Source organism: Epinephelus fuscoguttatus, linkage group LG11, assembly GCF_011397635.1.
Source record: "Epinephelus fuscoguttatus linkage group LG11, E.fuscoguttatus.final_Chr_v1".
In the NCBI taxonomy this organism is placed as follows: domain Eukaryota; kingdom Metazoa; phylum Chordata; class Actinopteri; order Perciformes; family Serranidae; genus Epinephelus; species Epinephelus fuscoguttatus.
The window spans coordinates 37,844,025-37,856,064 of NC_064762.1; the positions used below are offsets into that span (position 1 = coordinate 37,844,025).

Below are 12,040 nucleotides of genomic sequence, written 5' to 3' on the forward strand. Positions count from 1 at the left end.
AGGCTAAAGACAGCATTCCACAAACTGCTGTGGGACTACTTGCCTTTCTAAACAAATGGATCTTTGACATTCCCCTTCACTAATGTGATTCTGTTCACTGCAGACACACTGTTGACCCAGTTTTGAAACAGGTTGTTTTGGGACCTGCATGTCATTCCAGGTTAGTTGAATGCTATTTCTCAACTCTTAATCTATCCATTCATGCAATCTAAGTCAATCTGTTATTCCTGTTCAGAGTCACAGAGGCCGGAAGCTAATACAATTTACCATGTTAGCACCCAGATAAACCAAGTTGACAGTCGACCATTGGTCAGTGTCGAGCCGTCAGTGAACGCCTGCTGCCCTAGTTTTTGCAGCATGTCCTGCATCACTGGCTCTAGTTATGGTATGATAACTGAGTGGGCCTACCAGGCACAGGCCTAGGGGCCCAAGGTGTTAGGGGGCTCCCCTGGCCTTTACTTGAAAAATGTCACTCAAATTAATACGTACAGACCAGGAAGTCACTCGAAAAGACCACAAACAGACACAAAAAGAACACAAAGAGATGCAAAGAGACACAAAATGACCACAAAAATGGGCAAATCAACCACAAACAGACACAAAACAACCACAAGGTGACATAAAATGACTACAAAGTTTCATAAAAAAGCCAAAAAGATGCATAATAGCTACAAAGAGATGCAAAACCACAAAGTTACCCCAGAGATACAAAATTAGCTTTAAGAGACCCAAACAACTACAAAAAAAAACAACCACAAAGAGATGCAAAGGAACTACAAAGACACAAAAAAACCCCTACAAAATTGGCAAAGCAGCATAGAAGAGACACAAAATGCCTACAAAGAAACACCAAGCCGATACAAAGAGGCACAAAACAACCACAAGAAGACATAAACTGACCACAAAGCGACATAAAAAAATCAAAAAGATGCATGACAGCTACACAAAACGACGCAAAACTACAAAGTTGCCTCAAAGAGACACATTAGCTCTAAGAGACCCAAACAACTAAAAAAAAACCAGGAAACAACCACAAGTAGACACAAAACAACGACAAAAAGATACAAAATGACCTCAAAAAGACACAAACCGACCACAAAGAGATGCAAAAGAACTGCAAAGAGACATTAAATGGGCAAAGCAGCAAAAAAGAGACATTTAAACAACAACAACGTGACACAAAAAGACTACAAAGTGACATAAAATGACCAAAAAGATGTGTAACAGCTGCAAACAGATGCAAAACCACAACACTACCTCAAAGAGAAAAAGTGCTTGAGAAGAAAACTGGAAGTGATGAAAGCAAATGAATAGAGGGTGTGACATCAAAACAAACTTGTTAGATAAGATTTTTTTGTTACCATTAGGTAACCATTAGTTACCAGTTGTCAACATTAGGTTGTGTTGTCAATGTGCCAACTGGCTAACAAGCCCCTTTAATGGTAATGTTTTAATATTATGATACAATGAGTGTGATTACATGAACGCTACCTCAAAGAGAAAAAGTACTTGAGAAGAAAACTGGAAGTGATGAAAGCAAATGAATAGAGGGCATGACATCAAAACAAACTTGTTAGATAAGATTTTTTTGTTACCATTAGGTAACCATTAGTTACCATTTGTCAACATTAGTTTGTGTTGTCAGTGTGCTAACTGGCCAACAAGCCCCTTTAATGGTAATGTTTTAATGTTATGATACAATGAGTGTGATTACATGAACATAAATAACCTGGACCAGGTTTTTGGAGTATCCTGCTTATGTGTTTGAGCGTGTAAACACCATATTCCATTTGTGAGAAAACTGAATATGCTAGCTGTAGTTCTCTGAAAGAAACCAGCATGTGTATGGGGAATATAAATAACCCGGTGTCTGTGCTCATGTAAACACCATATCCCGAATATGATCATAACCAGGATAAGCCTCATAAACTGGTTATTCATGTCCCTGTATATGCACGGAATGATATTTGGTGGCTGTAGCTCAGGAGGTAGAGCAGGTCATCCACTAATCGGAAGATCGGTGGACTCCAAGCAATGAACAGAAAACTGTCAGAACAGTTTTGAAAAAGTGAACTTGATGTAGAGAAATGTTAAAAAAAAAAATGTAAAAAGTAATGGTGGCAGTACACATAGTCTACATCAGACTTTTTCTCCAGTTAGGATCACCTGACCAGCTGACAGTTTGATTGACAGTAGCACTGGCCTCTCAGGTGGAGTATGGCCGGGACAAGGGCTCCAGCTGGCAGGTCAAATAAAGTTCAACATGGACACCTGACTGCATGATGAAGCTGCAGGAAACTACATCATTGCTGAGAGACAACAGTGGTCTACGTGTGTTAAATCTACATTTTATTGAGAGCAAAATGTGTTAGTGTTCACTTCAGTTGGTATTCTAGTTTATTTGACTCTATTTATCAGGTTACACATAATACTTGCAATATTTAAATTTATTGAGTGGATGGGTGAAAAAAATGTGATTTAATGAAACCAGTGGTTGGTATAGGTTCAGTGCCTAGGACTGAAACTAGAGTTACAGTGAATAGCTGTGTATTTCAGGAGGTTAATAATGAAAAACCTTGGACAATGCTGCCCTCTGCTGGCAATTTTACAACCAAACATGTTGGACATGCACAGGACTTCACACAACTCCAGTGATCTGTGTGAAGATAGGTCTAGCTGGTCAGCAAAGACTTTCAGACAGGAAGCTGGCATGCTATCTGGGCCTGGTTGCTTCCCGTCTTTCTGACTCTAGCCCCTTTGACACAGAGATTATGTAGTACTGCTGTAAAGAAGATCCCCCATTACTCCAGCTTTGCTTTGTTACACTGCACCAAACAACGCTGGAATCTTGCTTCCACAGTGTGTGATTACAAATAGTATGCCAGCATTAAATGAAAATAAACAAATCTAGATAAGAATTTTAACTATTCATCATATAATTTCAGCAAGGCATTAAAACAAGCTGATATTGTCTTCACAGTGTGGGGAACATCCCCCTTTTTGGAAGAAAGGACACTTTTTAGCATGGAAAAAGTAGTTTGATGAGAAAATTTTAACTCAAGGTCCACTTACTTTTCCAGAGCTTTCAACTCCTAAAAAAAGACCGTCGTGTTTGAGTGTCCTGCCTCCAACTTTATTATTTCAGACAGATAATTCCGCAAGTCCCTATTCATGGGACAAAGGAACATAAAATGAAATTCATCTTTAATAACACCAAGATCACAAAAAACATATAAAACATTGCCTCTGTATCTGTCCACCTCAGTTACCAGTTGTAAGGTGTCAGTTCTTAACTGAGCACAAAGGGACCTCTGCCCTTTCTAATTACATTTGACGTAAGGGTTCAGTGTAGTAATCCTCTTTGATTTAAACATATGAGCTTTGGCTTATTCCAGATCTTATCCTTCCACCGTTCCTTATGGATCTTCAGTAGTTTATTTATCTATTTACTATATTACACTGCAAATGATTGCTAAAAGATAAAATGTAAATCAGAAAGAGAAAACATTGCAGGGACCTTTCTTGACTAAAGATAATGGTGTGCTCTCTCCCATTTAAAGATCTTTTTGGTCAGCCTTTCCTCTGGCAACTGGACCTGGAGGCTCCAAAACTGAACTTTTTCACTCGCCTGCTTTAGGACATGGGTAGTGATGGCCTCATGAAGCCTCATGAAGCCATATGTAGTGATGGCCTCATGAAGCCTCATGAAGCCTCATAAAGCCTTTTCTGAGCTCACTAGATGGCGCTTTTTGTTCAACAAAAGGTTGAAAGCACACTGAATTGCTATCCTTTGAGGCTCCCTCTTAAAACCAAGAGCGCCATCTAGTGGGCTCAGAAAATAAAGAAAATCCTTCATGAGGCTTCATGAAGTCATCACTAATAAAAACGGACTAAAGGAATATGAGTAACTTACAGCGTAATCCAGGAATGGACATATAATTTTAGGTAGTCAACAACACGGTTTTATACATCCGAAGACTTCTACTAAAAATAATAATAATGCTTAACTTAACTTATAACTGCTTGGCATCCAACAAAAAGCACCATCTAGGGACCATCGGTAGCGTAGTGGATAGTGCCAGCACCCCATGTATAGAGGTGATGCCTCGATGCAACGGTTACGAGTTCGACTTTGGCTTGCAACCCTTTGCTGCATGTCGTCCCCCCACTCTCTTTCTCTCTCTCTCTCCCTCCCCCATTTCTCACACTGTCCTGTCCATTAAAGGCAAAATGCCCCAAAAAAAACTTTAAAAAAAAAAAACAAATAAAAAAAGCGCCATCTAGTGGGCTCAGAAAATAAAGCAAATGTTTCATGAGGCTTTCATGAGGCTTCATCAGGCCATCAATAGACATGGGATCCATCCCATAAGCCCATCCATGGCCCACTTAACAGTATATTTATGTACTCCAAGAAATTACTGTCAGGGACATCTTTAAAACCCCATACTCTTGCATTATAAAATAAAACTGATCTTACCCCTAATTCATAAAGTTTTTGAACTGTTGAGAAACCAAAAACAGTTTTATTGTGTTTTTCATATACCCTGATGTTTTCTGCTCACTCTGTCAATGCTTTTCCTCTCTCTGCAAAGCTCATATATTCATTAGGGACTAAGTGATGGTATTTATATGAACTAGTGTACTTTAAATGACATTGACCCAAACTGAAATATATGGTTGCTCTGCTGCTCACATTGGTTTCCGAAATGTAAAAACTATATTTTCACTGGTAATAGCAAGTCTGCATTTACTACACCATAAACTCATAATATGCATCATTTTTTTGTACATGGCATCTCTGTCTCTGCAACCAACACAGTATCATCAGCTAACATTGTACTGTATGTTCATATTATCAATCAATGTAATTAGACCAGCCTGCTTCATTTGTTGAGCTAAATCCTTTACATAAGGGGTAAATAAAGGGGGGAGAGCACATGTCACTGCTTCACCCCAAATGAAGAAGGAAACCAACCAGTACTAAGCTTATCTTACTATATCTCACTATATAATGACAAAAACTCTGTCTGTCTGTCTGTGGGTGTGTCTGTGTGTGTGTCTGTTCCATGTTTTTCTCCTCACAACTTTGGTAGAGGGTCATGGGAGGATGCAAATGAAGCAGTATTACATCAATTGGCCAAAGGGGGGCGCTATAGCAATTGATTGAAATTGCAAACTTTGAATGGGCATATCTCATGCCCTGTATGTCGTAGAGACATGAAACTTTGCACAGAGATGCCTCTCCTCATGAGGAACAAATTTGCCTCAAGAACCCATAACTTCTGGTTATATAGATTTTCCACCATTTTGAATTTTTTTGAAAAACACTTAAAATCGATCTCTTCCTAGGAAGTTTGACCGATCTGCATGAAACTTGGTGAACATAACCTAGGGACCAATATCTAAAGTTCCCTCTTGGCAAAAGTTGGAAAACTTACTAAAACTGAGCTTCTATAAGGCAATGAATATTGCGGAGGGCGTGGTTCATCACATAAAGGTGTATAACATCTCAAGGGTTTCACCGATCACCACGCAACTTTGTAGGCATATGACCACACATTATCTGAGGGGACCCCTCCATTATTGACTTGATCAAACAAATTGGGGGTGCTAGAGAGCTAATTTCTTATCTAGGCCTAACCGCCATATTGATTTTTACTAAACTTAGTAGATATGTAGAACAAGATGCCTCATTCTAATTGGCAACTAGGTGGCGCTATAACAACAGAAAAATGCTTAAAAATGGCTAAAATGCGACCGATCACTGTGGCTCCCCCTGTGGCCGAATGTTTTTGGGGTTTTCTTTTTTCTAATTTTTGGTATGACTAAGTCATGGTATGGTATGCTGTACATAATCAAGGAAACTGTCAGTGTGTCATTCTGTCAGTCAGTCATTCTACCAGTGTGCCCCACTTTTAAGTCAATACAACATATAAACACTTTAACTATCTGCCTTTCAACGTGCTACCTCAACTACTAATGTTTTAGCCCACTAACTATCCCACTATTGGCAACAGTACTACTGTACTTTCAATAAAGCGATCGTACCATCAAATTCACAAAAACTCTGTCTGAATACATTGCTCTTCTTAATGGGTTCAGTTGACTATTCAATCTGCAATTTCCTATGACCTGTATCCCAAACACACACCATGTGAAACTGTACATGGGCAACTGTGCACTCAGTGGGTATGGACTAGTTTAACTGTAAACATACAACTGGGGGGTGCCGAGTAGCTCACCTGGTAGAACAGGCGCCCCATGCACAAGGGCTACGTCCTTGCTCCAGCAGCGGCAGGTTTAATTCCTACATGCAGCCCTGTAGTGCATGGCATCTCTCTCTCTCCCCCTTTCATTCTATCACTGTCATATTAATTAAAAGCCAAAAAAAAAATGATCTGGCCTCAAAAATGATCTTACAAAACATGCAACATGCATGTTACAACATACATATATATAAAATTAGATGTCTTTAAGCCACCATGTAGTTTGGTGTTTCACAATTAGTGCAGCTTAGTGTTGTTTGATTTTTACCATGCAGGGATTGTTCTAGTTGACTTGCTTTCAAAGTTCAGAGGTTTCTGGCCGACAATGCAGATGTTTTACTTAAATAAAAAACAGACGATGAGACCATGAGACAGGCAGGTCAATTCAGACAGCCTCTCTGACTCTCAGCAAATCATTATGCAAAGATCCAATAAAGAACTTGTGCTGTACTTTGCACTACATGCTCTGTTGTCCTGCTTGTGTCACTGCAAACCTTCAAAGTCTTGTTTTTGTCATCACAGTCTGCAGTTTCTGCAAAAAGATTGGAGAGTACTTCTGCTGTCCCAAAGTGAATCATCACACGTGATGATCATTAATATTCTTTAATAGTCCATGTTTATTGTTAAAAAGTTGAGCTGCATGATCACTTTACATTATCTAATCATCACTGATCTGTTTTTGACATTTGGCAAGCTTCCTGTTAAACTTCAAGTTGGGTTTTTCTCAAGATTTCTGTATTTGCTACTATAAATACACTGTTTACACTGTATTAGTCACACCAGTCCTCTGTTTACTTATTGAAAGTGAGCCCACGGAAAGTTCTGTCATCTTCTTATCGTTGCCTACATAAAAAAATACAGACAGTGGGGACTCATCAGTGTTTCTTTATCGCTACAGTAAACATGCAACCAAAACCTGACCAAACATAGCCTTAAAACTAAACCCAAGGAAGATGGGTGGCACCTTTGTATTCTCACTAATAATAGATCCTTCACTTGATGTAGGACTGTGTGTAACAAACTGTTGTATTAACTGTTGTGAATAGCTTCAAGAGCTTGTTGCTTTATCTGTTTGTCTCATTTTCCTTACATTTCAAATGTCACACATGAGTATAGATTTGAGACAAACAACAGCAAAGCAAAGAAAAGGCCAGCATAGGAATGTTTATGTTGGCGGCTCTCATATGGAAGATTTCATCCCAGAATGAATACATTACAGGTCATGCATGTCACCAAGTGTGGGTTTACTGACTCAATAAAAACCATACCAGATCCTTTAACTTCAATCTCAGTGCAGCTTTGAGTATGTAGCAAACATATCCAGCAAACAGAGTAAATATGGTGAGTTGAAGGGTCAGATCACCCAAATTACAAAGCACATATTTTGCTGACTTCCCTCAAGTTGTATCTATCCTTACAGTTTCAGTTTTAAGGATGTGTGATAAACTTGGTATTTAAAGGCTCTCTAAGTCTTCCTAAGCTTGAAAAGCTTTTGTCACATATAGCAAACATCTCCTCACAATCCGCCAGCTACATGTCCTCTGAATATGCTGTGGAAAAGTCCAGTCTCTGTAGGCAGCCCAGGCTCTGCAAATGGCAACAAAAATACTTCACTTCTGTTTACGTTCAACAATGTTATCAAACACAACGGAGCTAGCACGCCTTTTAGCCTCATTGTAGCCTGTAGCTCTAACTGCGTCTCTGGGCACTGCATTCACGTGTTCGCAAAGACCGTGAGACATGGGCACCGCGTTCATGTGTATGTGCTTGCTTTCACCGGTCTCGCACTGGCTGGTTGATGCAGCCTGGACCCAAATGTTTTTGTTGCCATTTGCGGAGCCTGGGCTGCCTGCAGAGACCGGACTTTTTCCACAGCATATTCAGAGGACATGTAGCTGGCGGATCATGAGGAGGTGTTTGCTGTATGTGACAAAAACTTTTCAAGCTTAGGAAGACTTAGAGAGCCTTTAAGTATTCAAGTGAGGCAGCATTCCTCTTCTATAGGAAGGAGTTGGCACTAATACAATTGTTACACCTCCAATTGAGTCATTCCTATTTAATACCGCAGGGCTGGATCACCAAATGGGCAAAATGGGCAACTGGCTCAGGTCGAAGACCCATGGAAGCCTGAGAGCTCATGGTGTAGCAATTAGTTTGTGGTAATTTTATGAATTGAGAATGTGTCTGTTAATCCTATCCACCATGGTGCATTATAAAGGGAAATGACAGGAGCCAACACCTGCCGTTAAGTCGTTAAGTTATTTTCATATGGTGAAGTAGAATAAACAGCCCAGTCTCATTTTGAGGTAGTCAAATACTGAGACTTTGTCACACACCCTGGCAAGTGATATCAATGCCAAAAGCACCCTTTAGCTTCTTTAGGAGATGCAATGAGCTTTCATCTCCAATGTAAACCCAATCCCAGGCAATACTGGACGCTGAGAGCAACTGATGTGGTATAAAGAGTGAAAAAGTTTGCATAGCTGGGCTGGTCAAAAAAAGCCAGACTTCTACTCAGGACACTGCTGTTGGTGTCACATTTGGAACCAAAGGTCACAGTTGTTTCAGTGCAATGTTACGTGACAAATGTATCTATTTTAACCCATAACATGATGTTTTCTTAACCTAACCAAGTTGTTGTGTTGCCTAAACCTAACTGCGACAGTTTCACAATATTAACCATGTGTTACAATGTGTTTCAGGTGTGCTTCATAGAGATGCTAAGGGGTGCCCTCCAGCGTCACCAATGAAAAAAGTTGTCCTTTTACATCGGCGTGATACACTGCCAGCATCAGACGGAAACGAGGCGGGACAACACCAAAATTAAAGGAGCAATAAGCAAAATTCATCATTTCTAGATTGAAGGAATTAAAAAATTGCTATGTGAAGAACTAGAGGTGTAATTTCATGTGGAGTATAGCATGACCTCACACACCCTCTCTCTGTGTTGATCTCCAGCCCATTGTTTACAAGCTGGTCCGGCTGCGGTTGTGTTAGGTGAGTAGCCCGGCAGCTCAGCTAACATTTGCAATTAGCATTGTAAAATGTAGCCCGGCGAGCAGCCTGGCGGCTGTGTTTAGCTATTCCCCTGCCTACTTCAATGATGATGGTACCTGTAATAAATGCAATATATTTGCTGAAATGGAGGTGAGGCTCAGTGACTAGAAGAGCTGGTAGAAGCGCTCCATAGCTGCAAGCTACTCCAATAACCATAGTAGCTCTAGTGCTAACTCTGGGAGCTAACGCTAACATTCCTCTCTTCTCCGTGAGCCTGCCAGGCTCCACGCTAGAGCTCGCCGGAGCCAAGAAGCAGGCTCCTGGAACGTTAGCATGGCAGCCGACTGGTGCTAATGCTAATGTCCCCATGCTTCTCGGCTCCGACTCACTGAGCCCGGCGGAGAAGCATGGGGACGTTAGCACGTTAGTGAAAGACATTGCTAACTGCTAAACTAAATTGACTGTTTAGGTTTTATTTCCTCGCCCCTGTGGTGAGTGAATCTGCCTTCAGTGAAAGCGGGGGCTAACCGGTGCTTCCTCCTCATGCTCCACTTCACTCAGCTGCTAACACAGCCAGTTAGCCTCCGCTAGCTTCCCAGCTAACATTAGCCCCGGCTCTCCATTTGGATCCAACCAGAGCACCGAGCCCTGGTTTGTTATTCAGGCTAATGTGGGAAGAAGCAGCGAGTATATCGGGCAGCTGAGTGAAGCTGAGTGAAGCGGAGCCTGCGGAAGAAACACCGGGACCGTCTGGGTGTGATAGTCCGTGCTGCGGTACTCATCTCGCCAGCACAGACGAGGCGAGTGGCTGTTGGAGAGCAGAGGTAGAGGGAGGAGTGGCTCATGACAAACTTTGTTTTGCTCTACAGGCAGTGCACAACAGCGAACCTAGCGGTGAAATGATTTCGCTTATTTGGCAGCAGGGGTGGTGGATGGGCCCAATAATAGGTTGGTGTTCGCTTCCTGTAAGATTGTAAGGCCAAACCCTGTCCTTTTTTCCTAAATCCAGCAATGTGTGATTGTTGCCAACATGTTACCACATGTTTGCACTTTAAGGAAAAAAAAGGTCAATTTGTGGTGCCAATTAAGAGAGTTTACATTGAAAGAGACTGTATACAAACTGTACATTTCCTGTGAAACCAGGAGTGGATTTTGAAAACAGACACTGCATGTAACAGGCTGAAGTTGACACGGCGCCCCAGAACATTGACAACCAACGCACCCAGGGTACCTTGCAAATCATATGTCTCTGTGGAAAGACCACGACCAAATGTCCATATGTGGTGAGGTCAGAGTGAAAACGTGTTAGTTACTATAAAGTTATTCCTAATGCATGACTACTACATACACTGTGCATGGAGATTGGGAGCAATGGGGAGGTCACTATTCATTTTTGCCCCAGGGCCCCCCTGGTGGGTTAGTCCAGCCCTGTCTACAGGGTGGCATAATTCAACATACATAGATACTACAGTTTCTAATAAGGAATAAATTATTAAAACCATTTACTTGCGTTTATGTGAAGCAGTTCTTTTAAGGAAATTCCTCTGGAGATTGAAAAGATTCTCTACTTAATACAACTAATCTAAATCTAATAACTGTTGCAAAAATGTGTCTCCATTTTTCCTTTATCTATTATCTAATTACATAGCTCTTTCTAAGAAGGTTTTAAGACATGATTTAATTATTACTGGATATGATGGACTACACATTGAAAATAAAACCCTCTTAAGACTCTTGTATGAGTTTCCTCGGCTGATGAAGTTGCCAGTGTGGTAGAGAGCTCCAGAAAAAAGCTGGGGCTGGTTGCACAAAGCATCTTAAGTTAAGATTTTCCTTTAACTCCTACTTAAGGTTTCCTCAAAATAAAATCTGTTGCACAAAACACCCTTAAGTCTTCTCATTAAGGTTTCCTTAAAAAATGTGTCTTGGTCTTATACTTAAGGAATCCCTAGACCGCTGTGCAAAAGACCTTAGCAACCAAAGCAAGGTAAAAAGAAAAAAACAAAACAAAAAACGTAGGGTACATCTGACTCTACCTTAACTGCATCATGACTGAGTTTATGGTGATAAATTAAAGAAACTAAAACACCCCGGGTAGAGTGTTTTGTGCCTAGGAGAACCCAATGGATATGCTTTTAATATTACACTATAGATTTTACTGAATTAATTTTTGTTGCAATTTCTTCCTGCAATCATTTTCTGTTTTCTGGTATTTGGGGATCAAATTTACTTTGTACTTTGTGCTTTCTATGATTGTATTCCTCCAGAAGTATACATATTTTCCTCCCTGACCAATTTGGTTTTCTTGTCTTCTTTTCTACTGACATTTTTTTTACTAGCTAACTATGAGCCAACACTGTGAGATGATAACAGGCATCACAACCGTGAGACCAAGCAAACAAACAATCTCCATGGAAACTTTTACCACTGGGAAATCCCTTTCAACACAGTAAGTGAGCTGATGTTTTTCTTTAATTAAGGAAACCTTTTAAGGGATTCTTTGCAACTGTGTAAGCCCCTCAGCTAAGGAGGCCTTAAGTGTCATATTTAAGGAGAAAACTTAAATATGAAAGTGTTAAACACTTAAAGTGTTTTATGCAACCGGCCCCTGGACCTTGAGTTAAGACATTTTTGGTCAAACTCCGAATTCGAGAATAAACTCTGACACTCAACAATTGGAGTTGGATTATTTTTTCACCATTCTTTGTGGGTAAATTGTAGTGAGGTGATGAAACCGATGTTCAGTGGCGTTCATGGAGTCAAGAAAGGCACAATGA

General features: G+C 40.5%; 1 protein-coding gene across 2 annotated transcripts in view; it reads left to right on the plus strand.

The window, feature by feature from the left end:
* The window catches only part of LOC125897389 (xaa-Arg dipeptidase-like), a 649,571-nt gene that overhangs the window by 411,720 nt on the left and 225,811 nt on the right, over positions 1–12,040 (plus strand). The gene's annotated exons all lie outside the window — the stretch shown is intronic.